The sequence below is a fragment of the Arachis ipaensis genome, chromosome B7 (genome assembly GCF_059453495.1).
Source record: "Arachis ipaensis isolate K30076 ecotype BB chromosome B7, ASM5945349v1, whole genome shotgun sequence".
Classification (NCBI taxonomy): domain Eukaryota; kingdom Viridiplantae; phylum Streptophyta; class Magnoliopsida; order Fabales; family Fabaceae; genus Arachis; species Arachis ipaensis.
This window is the reverse complement of record NC_142442.1, coordinates 93,521,091-93,543,889: the sequence shown is the minus strand read 5'-3', so window position 1 is coordinate 93,543,889 and position 22,799 is coordinate 93,521,091. Positions and strand designations below refer to the sequence as shown.

Here is a 22,799-nt window from a genome sequence, read left to right as displayed (position 1 = left end):
CAGAGGATGAGCACGAGGAGGAGGATGAGCATGAGGAGGAGCCTCATTCCCAGGCGAAGACTCATCAGCAGACAACCATAGAGCAGGTTGTCCCGCATCAGGAGGTTATACCCCAGATAGAGGCTGCAGATCCGGAGATCCCGCTCCAGTCTGTCCCACCTCCACAGCAGCCAGACCCTCAGCCCACCACCGCCATGGAGACCCTAGCTACCATCCCTATCATTGATGACACTCCTTCACACCAGTCTTGATTGGGCATCGAGGACGATGCTTCATTTTAAGTATGGGGAGGTCGCCATCTCTGGCGTTTATTTTGGTGAACCACTACATACTTTTTCTTTTATTTTGGATATTTTTTCTGTATTTTCCTCTTTTTCTTTTACTGTTATTTTCTGAGTACTTATACATTGCTACTTGTGTATTTTACTCTATTTTCTGGATTTTGCATTTTTTGTTCATATTTTAGTTATTTAGTTTAGTTTAGTTATTTAGTTTAGTTTACAATTCTGATTTATTAGTGGATTAATTAGTATAGTTTACCCTTTTTAGCATAAGATAGTATAGTTTAAATAGAAAAATATAAAAAGGAAGTAAACTAGAAACTTTAACAGAATCAAAACAACCCACACCTTGTATATATAGCATTACATGTTAGTTGACAATATTTCATTAAGGAGGAACATTAAAACTTTAAAAGCTACCCTAAATAATTTTTTTCAAGAGAATAATGGAAATTTTTAACTAAACCTGCATACAATATATGAATGATATATGATGCTTGAGTTAGAGAACACACAGCCTGTGAGTCTTGAGCTTAAATTGTATGGTTGCATTCAAACCATAATTTCATTTCTGTGTGTCACATTTCTTTTTATTCTGATGTTCTTTACTTTGCTTTAATTTATATGTCCAATTATAGAATATAGAATAGATACATACCAAGAGAATGATTGAGGCCATCATTTGATTTTAGCTCACTCACCCCAAATCAGCCTACCTTTTACATCACCCTTGTTAACTCCCTTTAGCCTTTTAAAACCCCTTTATTCTATTTAGCCAAATTACTAGCCTTAAGCAGAAAAACAAAGGAAAATCCCAAGTGAATCCTTAGTTAGCTTAAGATAGAAAATTATAAATAGAGTTAAATGTGGGAAACCTTTTGGAAACATGGTAATAAAAACAAAAGGGTAGAAAAAGTAAAAAGGAATAAAATAAAATTTGGGAAGCATGCTCATGACAAAATCTAAGTGATTTAATTATCATGTGCATAATAAAAAGTTATTTTTCAGCATCTAAATAAAAGGGAATACAAAAAGGAAATTCCCCAATGAAAACAATGCATATGGAATAGAAAAAAAATGATATAAAGTGAAACATGAGCATGTAACAATAAGTGGAAAATTATGGGAAAATAGGTAAAGAAGTTTTATCCTGCTGAATATGTATGTTAGGTGAGATCTTAGTCTAATTAAAGATTTACTTATTAGCTCACTTAACCCAATACATAAATCCTTACCTTTACTTTGGCCCCATTACAACCTTAATTAAGACCTCATGACTTTTTGGTATGACTATATTCTATAATTGTTGATTGGTTAGATGAAAAACAAAGCTATAGAAATTAAGAATAAAAAGAAAAATAGAGTGAATAAACCCAATAAACACTGAGTGACTAGAGAGTAAACACAAAATCCAGTGAGGGTTCAATAACTCATCAACATTTATCTGTGCTCAAAATTTACTAATTGTTTTGCAAGTTTGTACAATGTTTTCTTTCCTATCTCATTTGCTAAAGTACTTTATTATTTAAGGGTTGGTATATATATATATATATATATATATATATATATATATATATATATATATATATATATATATATATATATATATATACTTAACCCCTTGAGAATGTGAATTAACTTAGCTACATGTAAACTTTATATATGAGTGGATGAATTAGAATTGCATGACTCATTAGGTAGATGCATTTAGCATAGGTTGCATTTCATAACATTCCTTCACTTTACCCTTAATTATTTACCTTGGATTTAGCATGAGGACATGCTAGTGTTTAAGTGTGGGGAGGTTGATAAACCCATATTTCATGAGTTCTTTTGTGCTTAATTAGAGTGATTTATTCAAATCTTCACCTACTTATTCACATTAATTGCATAGTTTTACTTTTCCTTCCTTATTATGTCATATAATGAAAAACATGTTTTCTAAGCTTAAAAAATTAATTATTCTAATTACCTTTATTTCCATTCGATGCCGTGATTAGTGTGTTGAGTAGTTTCAAATTTTCTAAAGGCAGAATGACTTAAAGGAGGAAAAAGGAAACATACTAGAATGGAAGGAGGAAGCTAAACGGAGCTTTAAAGAAACTGGTGTCCACGCGATCGCATGGATGACGCGATCGCGTGCCAAACACGAATCAACAGCGACGCGGCCGCATGACTGACGCGACCGCGCGCCTTAAGCAGAATACACATGACGCGGTCGCATGACTGACACAACTGCGTGGCAAGGTAGAGCTCCGAATGACGCGACCGCGTGACCCACGCGGACGCGTGACAGAGGCCACGCACTAGAAATTACAGAATACGCCCCCAGCAAATTCTGAAGCCCTTTTTGGCCCAGATCCAAGTACAGACAGCATAGACCAGAGGTTATAAAGTGTGGGAATGCTTCCATTCAAAGGGAGCTCGCATATTTTCACCTTTCAATGATTTAGATTTAGTTGAGAGGGAGATCTTCTCTCTCTCTCTTTTAGGATTTAGGATTTCTTCTTGTTTTAAGAGTAACTCTGGATCCCGGTTTAATCTTCTTTTAGTTTTACTTTTATTTATTTATTCCAACATTTGAATTGATTATTATAATTTACGAATTATTCCATGTTACAGATTTCTAATTGAATTAATGATAATTTGAGGTATTTTCAGTTTATGATTATTCTCTTTGATTTAAGTTGCCATTGCTTCCCATCTAAGGACACTTTTATTATTTCAGCAATTTACTTTTATCCCCTTTTGGTTTTGGTTAAGAATTCAGTAACTCAACAGTCATTAAACTCAACATAATTGATATCGTTACCTTGCTAATTGAGTTAAACTTAAATAATCCCAACCTTTTCTTAGGAAATAATTAGGATTCAAAGGTCAATTTAATTAGTCCCTTGACTTTCTTTTGCTCCGGTAAAGGTTGACCAAGTGGAATTAAGATACACTCTCATTATTGTTGAGAAGGATAACTAAGTTGGACTTCTAATTTCCCTTATCTTGCAAAAAGTTGTTTTACATTTATTATTTATTTTTACTTGCCATTTAATTCACTCGTCATTTAAATTACTTGCTTCTCACCTTCTAAACCCGGATTACAACCTTTATAGCCAATAATAAGAACATACTTCCTCGCAGTTCCTTGAGAAGACGACCCGGGGTTTGAATACTCGGTTAACAATTTTTAAAGGGGTTTGTTACTTGTGACACCCAACACGTTTGTACGAAGGGATTTTTGCCGGTTTAGAAACTATATCTACAACACAACCATTTTTATAAATTTCTTTACTGGTAGAAAACCCGATGTCACCCGCCAACTTTGGTTGGAGTTATCCCTCCATCCTTGATTAGAGTTGTTACTCCCTTGGTTATAGTTGCCTCCTTGTTGGGGGTACCCTTGGTTATAATTGCTCCCTTGGTTATGGTATCCTTGATTAGCACGTTCATAGTAGGAGCAATCATAAAAATGGTGGGTAGCCGCCAGAGTGTTATCTTCTTGGAGACTTGGACATTCGTCCGTGTAGTGAGAGTAGTATGAGAAAATGCCACACATTCTTTGGGGGATCAATTGTTGACATTGTTGGTTTTGAGGAGAAGGTTGTTGTTGAGATGGAGGTTGTTGTTGATTCACTTGGAGTTACTTTAGAAGGCTTGTCATCTCACACAAGGTCTTAGTAAGGGTAGCGGTCTCACCATTAGAGGAAACTTCATTCACGGCCTTTGGATGGTTGACTCTCTGTCTAGCGTGTTGAGTGGACTTGGCCAAGTCGGTAATGAGTTGCCATGCCTCCTCTGCCGTCCTATACTTTGACAAAGAACCGTTGCTTGAAGCATCCAACAAATTCTTATCTTGGTCCCTCATGCCTTGGCACGCATAGCTAAGCAAGACTTGAGTGTCAATCATGTGGTTGGAACATGAATCAAGGAGTTTGCAAAACCGTTCCCAACATTCATATAAAGTTTCCATCTCGCCTTGTACAATACATGAGATCTCCTTCCTTAGCTTGTCCGTCATTTCCACAGGCATAAACTTATCAAGGAATTCTCTTCTAAGCAAATTCCAATCGGACAGAACATCACTAGTTAAGGTATAGAACCACTCCTTGGCTCTTCCCTCAAGAGAGAAAAGGAAAGCAAACAACCATATAGCCACTTCATCGGATCCTTCCCGCCTAGTAGTCGAGCATACACCATGAAAGTCCTTGAGGTGTCTAATTAGATCTTGTGCGGGAAGTCCATGAAACTTTGGTAAGAGATTGATGAGAGCGGTCTTGAGTTTAAAGTTTGCACTCAAGTTGGGATGAAGCACATGTAGAGGTTGGAGAACAAAATCCGATGCCCCTGCTTCATTGGGAGTAACTCTTCTTGGAGCGGCCATGTTGTCAAAACCTAGATCAAAAGAAAAACTATTAGTAGTATCAACGGAAGAGTAATTAGTGCCTTCGTTGGATGACGATGATATGGTTGGTGAATTGGTAAAAACCTTCCTCAAAGACTAACTGCCTCCGAGCTTACCTAATATGAAGCAAAGTTCTTTCAATTTCCGAATCAAAGGGTGCTAAGCTCGGATTTGGTAGTGAATGCGTCATACAATGAAGGAGATAAGAAACTCATGACATCAATTGGTATCTAAGCAAAGACTAATCCTAACTAACTATCAAACAAGCAAACAATCAATTAAGAGAAAAATTCACGTATTCACATATCAACATATTCACACTAACCAATAGAATGGCACACATAAGCAAGTCCCCGGCAATGGTGCCATTTTGATGAACGGAAATATTCTTATGCCGGTTAGAAACTTGTAATGAATCCGATTGTGAGTATAGTCTAACCAACACGCAAATACTGTATCAAATAATTCTAAAATCTATGACCGAGAGTATTGATCCCAGGTCGTTCTCCCTAGGAATTGCTTTAGAATGTGCATCATTGATTAGGAAAGCTTTTATGGTTTTGAGAATTGGTGCAAGAATTCAAGTTAGCAAAGCAAACAACAATTAATTGAGATAAAAGCCTTGGCTAAAGGTAAGCATTGGAAATTCCATCATTATAGTTTCCTTCAATTATGATAAGAATTGATTGTTGCTTCACTTAGTTAACCCCCTAACAATGGAGGAAAGTCAAGTGAGAGTAACTAACTTGAGTCACAAGTCCTAGTCTCACCCTAGGGAAGTCTAGCTTTAGTGCACTCCAAGTCAATTAGCAATTCTCAATTCATAATCTACAATTGATATCCACTATTCAAGTGTCTCCAATAACTCAACCCCTAAGCCAAGTGAGAGAAATCTACTCCATAGCTAAGGTTGTCATTATCACAAATAATTGGTAGGCAATTATAGAAAACATGATGCAATTGAAAGAAGAGAACTGAATTAAAACTATCTAATCCAAACAACCATCAACAATCAAACAATTGAATGAAACCTCAATTCATTAATGCACATTCAAAGCAACAAGGTGAACCAAATCTAGATCTAAGAAATTGAACCAAAAGAACATCAATTAAGAGTAGAAGAAGCATAGATCTACACTTGTATCAAAACAAAAAGTCAATTAGCAATAGATCTCACCAAAAATTCAAAGGAAACTTGCAATGGAAGAAATGAAACCCTAGAGAGAAGTTGGAGTTTCTCTCTCTAAAAGCAAAATGTAACTAACTCTTCAAAATATCTAGAAATATGACTAATTGTCCTAACACTCCTAATCCTTGGTCTTCTTAAGCTTTCCCTCCAAAAATTTGCTCCAAAACAGGGCCTGGGAACCCCTTGAAATAGTTGGGCATGTGTTTCATTTAAAAAATCATGTGCGCATATCGACGCATACGCGCACTGCACGCGTACGCGTCCCTGGGGTCTTTTTCGATCTGCGCACAGGCGTAAGGTGCGCGCGAGCGTCATAAGGAATATGGCCCAGCCATATAAGCGCGCCAGCTCTTCGCTCGGCTCCACTGCGCTGGCTCTGGATGAGCGCATCCAAGCGTACGCGCACGATGCGCGTGCGCGTGCATGTCCAACCTTTAATTCTTTGATTTGTTTCATGCTCCTTCCATTCATGCATGCTTTTTTCATTCCTCTTGGCCATTTTTGCCCTATAACTTCTGAAATCACTTAATAAATGGATCAAGGTATCTAAGGGTAATAGAGGAGGATTACAATATCTCAATTTTGATGCAAAGGAAGCATATTTTCATCTATGAGGTAAAATGGGAAAGAGACACCAAATCATGCAGTTTTATATGAATAAGTGTGGAAGATCATTAATAAAACCCTTAGATTCTATGGATGATAAACCCTAAAATGGGGTTTATTAAAACCCCTCACTAGGCGTTCAACACCCAGCCACGCAGGCTTTCCGGCGCTGAACGCTAGTCAGAAACCCCTCACTGGGCGTTCCACGTCCAAACATACAGCCATTCTGGCACTGAATACTAATGAGGAACCCCTCACTGGGCCTTCAACGCCCACACACTTAGGGAAGCTGGCATTAAACCCCAGCAAGGATATTCCTGCTGGGCGTTCAACGCCCAAAACACTAGAGGGACTGGCATTTAATGCCAGTAAGAGTGGACAACAAGGGCGTTCAATGCCCAAAGAGCTATCAAAGCTGGCGTTGAACGCCAGTGAAAGCACACCCTTTGAGTGCTTAAGTGTCACTCAAGAAACCTCTAGCCCAGAACCAAAGGAAACCATAAAGACCATTGAGGTTCCTTTGCATGCACTTTTGCAGTGCATGAGTTTTGATGACTACTCATCCTCTGATGAGGATGAAGACACTAGGAAAGAGCAAGTTGCTCGGTACCTAGGAGCTCTGATGAAGTTGAATGCCGAGTTATTTGGTACAAGGCCATTGGAGGAAGAACCTCCACTACTTACCATAGAACTCCATGCTTTGGTTCAGCACAGGCTACCTCAGAAACTTCCATATCTTGGACGTTTTCTGATTTCTTGCACCATAGGCACCATGACCTTAGAAAAGGCTCTGTGTGACCTAGAGTCAAGTATAAACCTCATTCCACTCCCTGTAATGGAGAAGCTGGGAATCTTTGAGGTACAAGCTGCAAACATCTCAATAGAGATGGCAGATAAAATAATGAAGAAGCCATATGGCATAGTAGAGGATGTCTTGGTGAAAGTTGAAAACCACTACATCCCTGAAAACTTCATAGTCTTGGACATAGGAGAGGATAAGGATGACTCTGCCATCCTTGGAAGACATTTCCTAGCAACTGCCAATGCTATCATTGATGTGGCTAAGAGAGAACTGACCCTACAAATAGGGAAGGATCACATCTTGTTCAAGATGCCTCACCCTAATTCACCCTCTAAAAGAGAGATAACTGTGCAACACCTAGTGTTCCAACCCTGTCTTTTTGTGCAGAGCTTTATAGAGCCCCCAAACATCAATTCTAAGTTTGGTGTTGGGCAGCCTTCAACAAGCTCTAAGCACAATGGTACTAAGAAAAAAGTACCTAAAGGCTGGAAGGATAAGAGAGTCCAAACTGAAGTCCTCTCACCTGGAATGAGAGTTTTCTTCACTAAGAAGCCAATCTTACAACATACAGTGAGTCATATCCTCTCTCTAGACCATGTAGAGCTCATTCCTGAGAAGAAAATTCACTGTAAGGGGCAAAAATCTGAGCCCATACTTACCTCCATAAGGAGCTAACCGTCAAGCTAGTGACGTTAAAGGAGTGCTTGTTAGGAGGCAACCCAATCTAAATTAATTAGTTATGTCCTTTTATTTCGTTTTTCTTTCAGTTATTTTTAGAGTCATGATCATATGCAGCAGTCAAAACAGAGGCAGAATTTCATAGCAGTGAAAATAGAACACTCTGGATGGAGTGTTATTAAAGTTGAAACGCCAGCCAGGGAGCTCTGGTTGGGCGTTCAACGCACCTCATTGGCAACATTGCTGGTGTTGAACGCCAGCCAGGGAGAAGCCCCTGGGCATTCAAATGCCAATGCAGAGAAGTAGGGAATCTGGATTCCCTAGCCTCTCAAGACCAGTGGGTCCCACAGCATCTTTCACCTACTCCACTTATTCCTACCTACTTACACAGTTCCCTATAAACCCTAGCCCAATCACATTAATTTCACTTCCCCAAATCCATCATAACTCCCACCAACCCCCACCCCCTTCAAAATCAAATTTCCCACCTAAAACCCCACCCATGGCCGAACCCTACCCTTCCCAACTCCTATAAATACCCCTATTCATACCCCTTCATACACACACATCTCTCATACCCTCATAAACCCACAAGGCCGTGCCCTCTCTCTCCCTCTATCATCTTCTATGAAGTAGTGGCAGAGAAGAAAGTGATCCCCAAGGTCCCTTTCAAGCTCATAAAGAATGAGTATACAAAAATTCGAAGAGAGATCCGGAGAAGAGGTTGGGAAGTCCTAACCAATCCCGTTCAAAATGTTGGGATTCTAATGGTGCAAGAATTCTATGCTAATGCATGGGTTACTAAAAACCATGACACTAGTGTGAACCCAAATCCAAGGAATTGGATCACCATGGTTCGAGGAAGAATCTTGGATTTTAGCCCGGAAAGTGTGAGGTTGGCGTTCAACTTGCCTCTAATGCAAGGAGACCCACATACTTACACTAGGAGAGTCAACTTTGATCAGAGATTAGATCAAGTGCTCTCAGATATCTGTATGGAAGGAGCATAATAGAAAAGGGATTCCCAAGGCAAGCCCATTCAACTAAGAAGGGATGACCTAAAACCTATAGTAGCTAGAAGATGGTTGGAATTCATCCAACGTTCCATCATCCCCACTAGCAACTGGTCAGAAGTGACTATTGACAGAGCCATCATGATCTATTGCATCATGATTGGAAGTTAGGTGGAAGTACATAAGGTGATTTCTCAAGAACTGTACAAGATAGCTGAGAAGCCTTCCACCAATGCAAGGGTGGCATTCCCACACCTCATCTATCATCTATGCAATTCAGCTGGAATTGTCATAGAAGGAGATATCTCCATTGGGGAGGACAAGCCCATCACTAAGAAGAGGATGGAGCAAACCAGAGAGCATGCACATGAGCCTGTGTAGCCGTGATAAACCCCGATTTCATGGTTTATCTTGTGCTTATTTTGGGGGATTTTATCACCTTTTTCTACATTTATTCAATGAAATAGCATGCTTTTGTAATTCTCCCTTGAATTGTGCTTAAGTGTAAAAACATGCTTTTTAGGCCCTTAAATTGGTGATTTTGATTCACTTTAATTCCATTCGATGCCTTAATGTGTTTGTTAAGTGATTTCAGGTTCATAAGGCAAGTATTGGATGGAAGAAATGAGGAGAAAGGCATACAAAGTGGAGAATGCATGAAGAAACAGAGATTGGAGATGTATCAATGGGCGCGCACGGGCAGAAGTGATTTCACATAAGGACGCGCACGCGTACAAGGCGTGCACGCGCGAAAGTGGTTTTACATAGAGACACACACGCGTACATGCCGCGTCCGCGTGGATGAAGAAATAGCCAAATCGACGCGCACGCGCACATGGCGAGTACGCGCCGATACTCTCACGTGACCCACTTAAAGGCAAAATGCTGGGGCAATTTCTGAGCTGCCCAGGCCCAAATCCAACTTGTTTTTGAGTGTATTTCATGCAGAATTGAAGTCCAAGCAAAGGGGAAGCAATTAGTTTAGCCAAGATGAGCCTTTAGATAGTTTTCTAGAGAGAAGCTCCCTCTTATCTCTAGAATTAGGTTAGGATTAGGTTAAATTGTAATAGATCCATGTTTAATTCCTTGATCTCATCTTGTTTCCTTTATAATTTCTCATTTCTACATCTTGATTTTCTTAGTTGTAAAGTTAATTTCTCATTTTGCCATTTTGTTTGTGATGATGAACTCATATTGGATTTGGTTACATTTAATGCAATTTGATGTTGATGTTTCTTTTATTGATGAATTGAATTGTGATCTTACTTTCCTTGCAATTAGTAGCTGGTAGATTTTACTATTCTTGAAATTAATGATGTTTACTTCTATTGCACTCTATGTGTTTGATGAAATGTTCTCTTTAGTTTTTGAGTAGTTTTGTTAACTCTTGGTCTAAGCTAAGAGGATTGGGTAAACTTGAGTCCTTGGGCTTTGTTGAATTGGTGATTTTAGAACCCTTGGGAGATCAATTTGATAACCATTGACTCTAACCTACTACTAAATCAATTAGTAGCTAGGTTGGGACTTATGGATTGATGTTGATCAAGCCATTTGACGTACTCCAAGCCTAGGAGTAGACATTACATACTTAAGGCTTTAGAGAGTAGACCTAATGAGCTCGGTTCCGCATGATTACCAATGCTTGAATTATTGACAAGGATAGTGATCTCAATTACCTAAGTCTTAGCCAAGAGTCCTATACCTTGCTTATTTTAATTTCTTGTTTGAGTTATTTTCCTTGCCATTTAATCTATTGCCCTCTTACCAATCAAACCCCCCTTTTTACCCCTTCATAGCTAATAATTAACCACTTCATTGCTATCCTCGTGAGATGACCCGAAGTCTAAATACTTCAGTAACGTTTCATTGGGGTTTGTACTTGTGACAAAACCATATTCTTAATTTGATGCGAGAGTTGTTTGTTGATTTGGAGCTATGCTTACAACGAAGTAATTCCCTTCTTTAGGAAGAAAATCTAAACCGACAAAACAATTTTACGCCATCAAGCTGCCTCAGTATCAGATCCCTGAGATGCCTCAAGGGATGTATTTTCCTCTTCAAAGGTATTGGGATCAATGGCAAACTTCTCTTGGAGAACTGAGCACTAACATGGAGCAATTGAGGGTGGAGCATCAAGAGCATTCCACCACGCTCAATGAAATAAGAGAAGATCAAAGAGCCATAAGGGAAGACCAAAGGGCAATGAGGGAAGAGCAACAAAGGCAAAGGAGTGATATAGAAGAGATCAAGTATCACATTGGATCCTCAAGAAGGAGTACTAGCCGCCACGATTAAAGGTGGTCTCTTTTACTTCCTTTCCTTTTCTATTTTTCTGTCATGTTATTTATTTTCCTGATCTAGTTGCATGATCATTTACATTGATGTCTTAAAGATGTAAAATATTCCATATATCTCTCACCTTACTTAAAATAAAATTTTAATTGAAAAGAATTGAGAGATGCAAGAATTTCAATTTTAAAATATGTGTAGTTCAATTATTTTGATGTGGTGGCATTACTTTTGTTTTCTGAATATATGATTAAATAGTTCATATTTGAAGTTGAAATTTTAGAATGTTGGCTCTTGAAAGAATAAGGAAAAAGGAAAAGTATTATTGGTAATCTGAAAAATCCAAAAATTGATTCTTTAAGCAAGAAAAAGCAGAAAAAAGAAAAAGAAAAAGCTTGGATGCGAAAAAAAAAGAGAAAAAGCAAGCAGAGAAAGCCAACAGTTCTTTAAACCAAAAGGCAAGAGCAAAAATCCAATAACCCTTTAAACCAAAAGGTAAGGGTAAAAGGATCCAAGGCTTTCAGCATTAATGGATAGGAGGGCCTACAGGAATAAAATCCTGGCCTAAGCGGCTCAACCAAGCTATCCCTAACCATGTGCTTGCACCGTGAAGGTGTCAAATGAAAAGCTTGAGATTGAGCAGTTAAAGTTGTGATCCAAATCAAAGAGAGTGTGCTTAAGAACTCTGGACCCCTCTATCTGGGGACTCTAGCAAAGCTGAGTCACAATCTGAAAAGGTTCACCCAGTTAAAGTGTCTGTGGCATTATTGTATCCGGTGGCAATACTGCAAAACAAAGTGCTTAGGGTCACGACCAAGACTCTGAAAGCTGTGTTCAAGAATAAAAAAGAACTGAACTAGAATAATCAATAATATCATCCTAATTCTATTTTCCTAAAGATGCCAACCATTCTAAGTTTCAATGGATAGTGAGATGTGAAAACTATTCAGAAGCAAAAAACTACTGAGTCCTACTCATCTAATTGTAACTGAGCTTCATCGAAACGTTTGAAGTTTATTTGTATCTTAATTTTCTTTTTATCCTACTGTGTTTTTAGTTGCTTGGGGTAAGCAACAGTTCAAGTTCGATGTTGTGACGAGCGGATATTTTATATGCTTTTTGGCATTGTTTTCATATAGTTTTTTAGTATGTTTTGTTTAGCTTTTATTAAGTTTTTATAGGTTTTAGTGTTAAATTCACATTTTTGGATTCTACTTTGAGTTTGTGTGTTTTTATGCAATTTCAGGTATTTCCTGGTTGAAATTGAGGAGCTGGAGCAGAAGTCTGATTCAAAGATAGAGAAAGCACTATAGATGCTATCCGGATCTGACCTCCTTGCACTCGGAAGAGCTTTTCTGGAGCTTCAAAAGTTCAAATAGAGCGTTCTCAACGGCCATGAAAATTTGACTTCCAGAGATTTCCAGCAATGTATAATAGTCCATACTTTGCTTCAGAATAGAAGGCCCAAAAATGGCGTCTAACCCCAGCTACCTGCCCCCTTTCAGGCGTCCAGTGCCCACAGAGTAGAGTCCAGCGTCCAAATGCCCAGATAGCATATTTTTGTTTATCACTTTGTATTTTCATTTTAGTATGAGTTTTCTAAACCTTCTAGGTTGAGGGGAGGAGCCCTGCTGAGTCCTATGAATTAATAAAAGTATTACTATTTCTTCTTCGATCCGTGTTTGATTTATTTCTAAGATGTATACTTGCTCTTCAACATGGTGAATAGCATGATCAGTGACAATCAGGTCTATTCATCATACTAAGACAAACGTGCCTGACAAACACCCGCGTCTACTTGGGTTCGTGTGAATACGTGACTGGAAAGTGCGAACCAACAGCTATGTTTATACATCTCTCAGACGGCTAATCCACGACTTCGTTGGGGACTTCTCGAGACACCAGTTTAGCCGATTTTTGGGGAGATTAGGGTTTCCATGGTATAGTCTAGAATCCAAAGAAGCAACATTCTCTAATCCGAAAGATTCGACCTTGTCTGTGGTATTTTGAGTAGGATCGCTAAGAGAATAAACTGTCAGAGCTTCACCCTCCGTCAGATTGGATGACCACGGCCAATGGCATTTATTCTTGAGTAGAGGAGATTGATGACCATGGCCCATGGCATTGATCACTTATAGACTACCATAGAAGAGATCACTCACAAGCAAAGAAGACAGTACTACCAGAGTTAACTCAGAAAGATAAAGCAACTCCAATCCTCAACTATATTCCTATTACTGCTTCCAATAATCCTAATACAATCTCGTATCCAACAATCTTCTGATTCGCCTGACTAAGACCTGCAACATAACCATAGCTTGCTTCAAACCATAATCCTCGTGGGATCGACCCTGACTCGCTCGGGTATTACTTGGACGACCCAGTGCACTTGCTGGTAGAACTGTACGAAAGTCTGGGGATTCGTGCACCATCCTCCAACCACCATCCACCATTATCACTCTCCATCCACCATTGATGGACGAGTTTTCTCTTGTTCGGTTTAGAATTTCCTCAAATGAATGAAATCTCGTTGTAAAGTATAGTTTCCAAACCAACCAAGAGTTTCGTTCATGCAAAAATTTAGGTTGTCACAAGTACAATCCCCAATGAAAAGTAACCGGAGTATTTGGACTCCGGGTCGTCTCCCTAGGAACCAATGGAGTGCATGCGTATTGGCTATAGAGGGGAAAAAGGGGTTTTGGTTGATGATCGACAAGGAATCTAATTGTGCAAGGAAAGTAAATCAAGCAAACAATTAAAAGAAGTAATTAAAGAAGAGAGACATTCATGGCATTGAATTGAGATCTTAGGCTTTCTATCCTAGTCATGCATGATTAATTTATCTTGTTTAGTTAACTCACACATCGGAAGAATGTCAAATGAGACTAATTAATCGAGTCACAATTATAAAGAAGAATTTATCTCATTATGTCGCCTCTAACAAATGGGGAGGAAGTGTACCGAATTTATCGTCAAGTAAAAACTCACAATAGAGTGAGGTCGAATCCCACAAGGATTGATTGATCAAGCAACTTTAATTAGAGGAATGTTCTAGTTGAGCGAATCCAGGATTTGAGTTTAGAATTGCAGAAAATAAAATGGTGGGAAGGTAAATGACAGAAAAAGTAAATGCTAGAATTAAAGATCTGAAAGTAAATGACTGAAAGTAAATTGCAGAATTGTAAATGGGAATGGGGGAATTGCTCATAAAAGTAAGTAAAAAAATTAAAGAGAATGGGTAAGATCAGAAATAGGGGGTTCATTGGGCTTAAGAGATGTTGCATTCTCTGGATCAATTTCATTTTCATCTCTTCCTCAATCAATGCACTCATTGATCTCCTTGGCAATCTTAAGTGATTGAATTACAATTTCTTGTAATTCAATCTCTCAAATCTTGATCAATAGCCAATTCCTTGGTCTATTGCTCATGAGAAGAGATGAAGTATGGTCACTGATTATACCACATGCATTTCCCAAATCAAGTGTTGAAAGGATTATAGTCACATATCCATCCAAACCCAATTTGGTCCAGCATGAGAAAGCATTTCTAGCATGATCTCTTCATTCCTCTTTCAAAGTTCAGAAGAGATCCAAGTATGAATAGCTTCTTTTCCAAGATAACTACCCAATTGGATGAAGATCGAAAGCTTTCAAGTAAAATCAAGAGAAAAGAGAGAAGAAGAATAGTGAAAACTAGTATTGATCCATCAAATTACAACAGAGCTCCCTAACCCAATGAAAGGGGTTTAGTTGTTCATAGCTCTGGAAAATGAAAACAAAGATGGAGAATACATGATGAAACTAGAAGTGCAGAGAAAGTAAATTACAGAGAGTAGTTCTATGCCAAGAGGCTCCCTATAATTTCCAACTCTCCAAATAATTCAAAGCTACTCCTATATATACTTCTCTTCTACTCTTCTAGTTGGTTCTTCAAGTCTTGGGTCTGGGCCTTTGGATCTTGAGTTTGAAGCAGTTATCTTCTTCATTGGGCTTGGCTTTACTTGCAGAGAGAAAGTGTGAAGTGGGCAGAGACTTTAGCACAGGATGTTAGTGGTGTTAACGTTCAGGAAAAATATGGGTTCGAGAATGTTAGTGACATTCAACTTTTTCACTAATGTTCCTCACCCAAGTAAGATCCACATTAACCTCAACGTTAGTGGCACAATCGTTGCCACTAACATTGCCTCTTTGTCCTTCGCGCACGTTATTGGGACACAACTTTCCCAATAACGTTGACAAGCCTCCCCTTTCCCTACGTTAGAGTCCACGTTAACTTAGTTAACTTGGCTCTTTTAACCTAGGCTTACCAACCTTCGAGAACGTTAGTGACACTTAACATTGTCACTAACGTTCCAATGTGCCCCTTAGCTCCCACGTTAGAGTCCACGTTAACTAGGTTAACGTGGCTTCTAACGTGGCTGTGCTAGCCATCTCCAACGTTAGTGACAAAGTCGAATGTCACTAACGTTGGCTCATCATCCCTCTCCTCACGTTAGCTTCCACGTTAACTAAGTTAACGTGGGAGTTAACGTGGCTCATTGTGGCTTGTGTTGGCTCCTTCCAACGTTAGTGACAATGTTTGGTGTCACTAACGTTGTCGATAACTTTTCTTCTTCACGTTAACTTCCACGTTAACTAGGTTAACGTGGGAGTTAACGTGGCCTCTTGGGGATAGTGTGTGTTCATCCCAACGTTAGTGACAATGTTTGGTGTCACTAACATTGTCGATCACTTAGTTTCTTCACGTTAGCTTCCACGTTAACTAGGTTAACGTGGGAGTTAACGTGGCTTCTTATGACTTGGCCAACGTTAGTGAGAATGTTGAATGACACTAACGTTGGCATCACCCTTTTCTGCTTAACGTCAGAGGCCACGTTAACTAAGTTAACGTGGCAACTAACGTGGCCACTTATGAGCTTGGTCCAACGTTAGTGATAATGTTAAGTGTCACTAACGTTGGCTCCATTTCCTTTCTTCCACGTTAGAGTTCACGTTAGCTTAGTTAACGTGACTCTTAACGTGGGCAATGATGGCTTCAATAGCGTTATTGGCAATGACTTTTCTCATTAACTTTGCAAGTTACTCCCATTCTACGTTAGTGTTAACGTTAGTGTAACTAACGTAGCTACTAATGTGGTTCTTCTTTGCTTCCTTTGTCCTGAAATCAAGTAATAAAGTGCATCAAAGTTCTAGTCCAAGTCATGGGAAATGCAACATCCAATTTGTCATTAAATTCATGCAAAATCCTCATGAAATCATGTAAAGTGCACAATGTATGCTTGAATCAAGATGTAAATGAATATCTATCGAAAACTAGCTTATTTCATAAGGAAATGCATGAAACTACCCTAAAAACAGTAAAGAAAAGGTCAGTGAAACTGGCCAAAATGCCCTGGCATCACAACACCAAACTTAAAGCTTGCTTGTCCCTAAGCAAGTACTGGAATAAGAGAATGATGAATGGAATGCCAAGAGAAATGAGTCATTCTTGTGGAAGTCATGTCCCTGGTTTTATCGTGGTTTCATGCATAGCAACTTAGGTTCATTCCTGGCTTTCAGACCTTTATAATGTCCTAGAATACTCACTGTGGTTGCATCCCATGAGACTTTTTTTCATTGATCCTTTTGTTGTTATTTCAGGGCTTATTTTTGTTCTTAAGCTAAGTGCTCTGTAAAGGGGCAACTCTTTAAAATAAGCTTTCAGTCAACACTCCCGAACCAGTTTGTTCAAGGTGCTAGGTGTTGAAGCACCCCTAAGGACTTACTTGCTCAAGTCTCTCCCCCATACATACACACCACAGGCACATAGTTTATTTATTTTCTTTTCTTGAGACCTTGGTGTCCAGCACCTCTTTGGGTTACTAAATGCTCTGTATTGAGGGTTACTCTTGATAGTGGACTTTCAGCTGATAATCCCGAGTTAGTTAACCCATGTTACCAAGTGATAAGGCACCCCTAAGAGCTTATTCATCCAAGTAGATCCCTCACACAGGAGCACCACAGACACATGTCTCAAGATTAAAACCATTGGTGCCTAGCCTTATTGCTTACTCTTTTTCTTTTATTCTTCAACTTTGATTGTTCTTTCCCTTTTTCTTATTAGGATCTTCTTATTTAGCTAGTCTCATGGGGTGTGTCTCAAGCATAGTATTCATGACAGATAGTTGTCTTCCCACCTTATGGTTGAACCAACTTAGCTAACTTATGACTATACCATAAACTCATGAACTTATTCCATAGTATGAACTCTACTCTGGTCTCTTAAAAACACTCATTCTCTTTTCATTTGATTCAAAGGGACAGGCATACAAGTAAGTAAGGAGATGATGTAGTAACATAAAGACTAGCAAACATAGACCTATTCAGAAAGAAAACTTTAAAGAAAGAATTTAAAAAGTTCAACTAACATGGAAGCATGTTCTATTTCATACAAGATCTTCCTTATTTAAAGCATAGAAAAAGATGGACCAAAGAAGGAACTCTACCACCTTTTACTCTTGTGGATGTCCATGCTCTCCTTCTTGCTTGTCCTCTTGGAGTTTGATGCTGCCATGAATAAAGTTAATGCGAAAAGGGTATAATGAAGGGAAAAAATGTAGGATTTAGAGAGTGGGAAGTTGAAGAACTAGTTGCTGGAAAGTGAAGTGCAAGGGATATGAATTTCGAATGTGGAGATGGTGCGGATTGGATCCACTTATATAGAGAAGTGATGAAGAGATGAAAGGTGTGGATTGATGGGGTTGGTGTATGATGAACGGATGGGGTTTTGTATGGAGTAAGCACAAGGATTACCAACTTTATGATGGAGTTGGTTCAGTTTCCAAGTTTGTTCTTCCTCCAATGTTGCATGGCAACCATTCCCAATGCATTCCCCCTTGAGGCACGTGTGTAGTACCCTCTTCATGAAGTGGCCGAACCTTTCTCATTAAATTGTCCAATCAATCTCCTTCAATGTTCCTCTCCTTTCCCTATAAAGATCAAATAAGAAAAGTAAGAAATATCATAAAAAAAATCAATTTAAATTTTACGGCTAGAATAATAAAGAGAAGAAAAGATTTTGTTTATTCATGAACTCCAACTAACTAACTAACTGTGTATCCTTATATGCACATTGGTGGCACCATGGGGTGACACCAAACTTAGTTTGGAGCACTGTGATGAAAAGTTCTGTTCAAAGCTCCACGACTAGCATGCTCTCAGTTGCATTCATGCTTTCTTGGCATGCTTTGAACACCAAACTTGTTATTCACTATATACTGCAATATAAGGATTTCACTAAGTGTTTGTCAAGTTTAGGTTGGAATTCATGAATATTGACTTATTCACTAGTAAAAGCTCATAAAACATGGGTTGCCTCCCATGAAGCGCTTCTTTAGCATCACTAGCTTGACGTTTCTCCTTCATCAGGGAGGTTGATAATGCTTCAAGTCCTCCCCTCTTGCCTTGGACTTATATCCATTGGTTGTATCAATGATCTCTACATGTTCCAAGGAGAGAACTCTGTTGATAGTGAAGACCTTAGGTAACTGAGATGGTACAGTGGGGAGATCAGGGGGGATATCTGGGAAGTAAGCTGAGATCACTTTATCCCCTGGAGAGAAGTCCTCTGTAGGGATCTTCTTATTCCTCCACCCTCTTGGTACCTTCTTCTTTGTCCCTTTTGATGTTGCCTTGCTCTTGGTGACTTCTTCTTCTAAGGGAATTTTGTTGTTGTCTTCACATGTCTCTGGTGGTTTAGGTTCCTCCAACTTTTCCTTGAGTTGTGACAACTGCTTATTTCCTTGTTCATCAACAAGGGCTTTCCCAGATGGGTTAGTTGTGTTTCAGTGCTTGCTTCCTCTGTCAGCATCTCATTATGATCTTTGCTTGATTCTTTGTTTTCTTGGTCTGCTTCTTGTGAGAGTTTGAAGACATTAAAGCTGAGTCATTCATCATGGATCCTCAATATTAGCTCCCCTCGCTCCACATCTATGAGTGCTCTGGCTGTAGCTAGGAATGGTCTTTCCAATATGATTGGGTGAGTATGACTCTCTTCCATGTCCAAGATGACAAAGTCTGTGGGAAGAAAGTATTTCCCAACCTTTAACAATACATTTTCCACCACCCCTATTGCTTGTTTTTGAGTTTTGTCAGCCAGCCTAATGACTACATCTTTGGGCATTATCTCATTGATCTATAGCCTCTTCTCCAGGGATAAGGGCATTATGTTGATGCTTGCTCCCAAATCGCAGAGTGCTCTATCAAACATTGTTTCCCCTATGGCACAGGGGACATGAAAACTCCCTGGATCTTTTCTTTTTGTAGGCAACTGTGGTTGAATGAGGGCACTGCACTCCTTGTTCATCACTATAGTTTGGCCTCCCTTGAATGAGCTTTTCCTGGGAAGCAGCTCCTTCATATACTTGATGTATGCGGGCATTTGTTGAATAGTCTTGATGAATTGTATGTTGACATGCAGAGATGCAAACAAATCTAGAAACCTTGAGTATATTCTCTTCTCCACAGCACCATTGAGCAGTTGGAGAAAAAGTGCATAGAGTCTCAGCAGCTCCTGTTGTGAGATTTCTGGTTCTTGATGATCTTTTTCCTTCTTCTCTACTGAGGTATCTTCAGGTTGTTCTGACAGCTTACTTGGCTTCCTCAGTCTTCTTATCACTTATAGTGACCATCTTGCAATCTTCCCATCTTACTTTCTTTATTTCACCTCTCGGATTCTTCTCTGTGTCACTTGGGAATCCATCTGTGGGTTTGGGAATTTGTTCAGAGAGATACCCCACTTGAGATTCCAACCTCTTGATTGTGTCTCTGTGGTTCTTGAAACTGGCTCGCACTTCCTCCTTGAACACCTTGTTGTCTTGAATCTCCTTGCCTATGCCTTTAAGTAGATTCTCAATCCTTGAGATTCTTTCATCAAGTGATGATAGGTCAGGCTGAGGAGGGTTATTCTGGCCTTGATATGAATGTGGAGAGGTGTTGTTATGGGGGTGTTGATATGGTCTAGATGTGAAGTGTTGGTAGGCTGCATTGTTTGGATTTGGGCGTCTTTGATCAAGGCTTTGGTCTTGTTGATTTCCCCACCCAAAGTTTGGGTGATTCCTCCATCCAGGGTTGTAGGTCTTGGAGTATGGATCATGATTTTGCCTAGGTGAATTCCCAATGTAGTTGGCTTGCTCCTGACTACCCTCTGCTTCTTCATTCACTCCTTCTTGGGTTGTTGATGAAGTGGAGATTGCTGCTACTTGGTTCCCCTCCATCTTCTTGGTGAGGTCAGCCAACTGCTGGGTAATGAGCTCATTTTGGGCCAGCAGAGCATCTACATTGTTTAGCTCCATTACTCCTCTTGTGTTCCCTCTTTCGGAGGCATAGAAGTAGTTGTTCTCTGCTATAGTTTCAATGACATCTATGGCCTCCTCAATGGTCTTCTTCTTGTTCAAAGATCCTCCAGATGAATGGTCTACTGCCTTCTTTGACTCATAGGAGAGCCCTTCATAGAAAATGTGCAGCTGCACCCATTCATTGAACATGTCAGGTGGACACCTCCTTGTTAGGTCTTTAAACCTCTCCCATGCTTCATACAGAGTCTCACCATCTTGTTGCCTGAAAGTTTGGACCTCAGCTCTCAGCCTATTGATTCGTTGAGGGGGGTAAAATCTTGCTAAGAATTTGTTCACCACATCTTCCCAAGTTGTCAAACTCTCCTTTGGGAAAGACTCCAGCCACTTGGCTGCCTTATCCTTGAGTGAGAATGGAAATAAGAGCAGTCTATAGGTGTCAGGATGAACACCATTAGACTTCACTGTGTCACATATTCTCAGGAATGTGGTTAGATGTTGATTGGGGTCTTCTTAGACACTTCCTCCGAATGAACAGTTGTTCTGAACAAGGGTGATGAGCTGTGGTTTTAGTTCAAAATTGTTGGCATGGATGGTTGGCTTTTGAATGCTACTTCCACAGTTTTCTGGATTTGGATTGATGTAAGAGCCTAAACTCTTCTATCCTCCCCAGCATGATTTTCTCGTCCTCTTCCACCATGGTTGTGAGCTTCTTCTTCACGATGGTTTTCCATGTTTTCTTCCATGTTTGGTTCAAAGTATTCCTCAAAGTGTTCCTCCTCTTCTTCAGCACCAACTACACATTTTTCTCTTGCCTCCCTCCTTAGTCTAAGGAAGGTTCTCTCAGGTTTAGAATCAAAGGAAGTTGAAGCCCCACTTCTTCTCCCTGTCATACAACCAACAAGTACCAGCAAAGAGAATAGGTGCAGAAAGTATATCTGTCAGAATTACTGTTAGTGTGAGTGATGCAATATATCAAACAGTTAGTGGGTTAGTGAAATAAATGGTAAATAACAAAGGGAAAAAAATAGGGGGAATGGAAGAAATTAACTAAAACAGAAAGTAAATGACTCAAACAGAAAATTAAATCAAACAAAAAATAAAATGATCAATCTAGTTATCCTCTAATCATTGTTGATGCACAATCAATCCCGACAACAGCGCCATAAACTTGATGCACAGAAAACTTGTCTCATAACAAATTTCCTTCGGCAAGTGTACCGAATTTGTCGTCAAGTAAAAACTCACAATAGAGTGAGGTCGAATCCCACAAGGATTGATTGATAAAGCAACTTTAATTAGAGGAATGTTCTAGTTGAGCGAATCCAGGATTTGAGTTTAGAATTGCAGAAAATAAAATGGCGGGAAGCTAAATGACAGAGAAAGTAAATGCTAGAATTAAAGAATTGAAAGTAAATGACTGAAAGTAAATTGCAGAATTATAAATGGGAATGGGGGAATTGCTCATAAAAGTAAGTAACAGAAATTAAAGAGAATGGGTAAGATCAGAAATGGGGGGTTCATTGGGCTTAGGAGATGTTGCATTCTCTGGATCAATTTTATTTTCATCTCTTCCTCAATCAATGCACTCATTGATCTCCTTGGCAATCTTAAGTGATTGAATTACAATTTCTTGTAATTCAATCTCTCAAATCTTGATCAATAGCCAATTCCTTGGTCAATTGCTCATGAGAAGAGATGAAGTATGGTCACTGATTATACCACATGCATTTCCCAAATCAAGTGTTAAGAGGATTATAGTCACATATCCATCCAAACCCAATTTGGTCCAGCATGAGAAAGCATTTCTAGCATGATCTCTTCATTCCTCTTTCAAGGTTCAGAAGAGATCCAAGTATGAATAGCTTCTTTTCCAAGATAACTACCTAATTGGATGAAGATCGAAAGCTTTCAAGTAAAATTAAGAGAAAAGAGAGAAGAAGAATAGTGAAAACTAGTATTGATCCATCAAATTACAACAGAGCTCCCTAACCCAATGAAAGGGGTTTAGTTGTTCATAGCTCTGGAAAATGAAAACAAAGATGGAGAATACATGATGAAACCAGAAGTGCAGAGAAAGTAAATTACAGAGAGTAGTTCTATGCCAAGAGGCTCCCTATAATTTCCAACTCTCCAAATAATTCAAAGCTACTCCTATATATACTACTCTTCTACTCTTCTATTGGTTCTTCAAGTCTTGGGTCTGGGCCTTT

The 22,799-nt window shown here is 39.2% G+C and overlaps 1 non-coding gene across 1 annotated transcript; it reads left to right on the top strand.

The window, feature by feature from the left end:
• Positions 1–20,776: 20,776 nt before the first annotated feature.
• On the top strand, positions 20,777–20,880 carry LOC148553393 (small nucleolar RNA R71). The gene has a single exon (XR_015892917.1). It is a non-coding gene; the product is annotated as a small nucleolar RNA R71 (small nucleolar RNA).
• Positions 20,881–22,799: the final 1,919 nt, after the last annotated feature.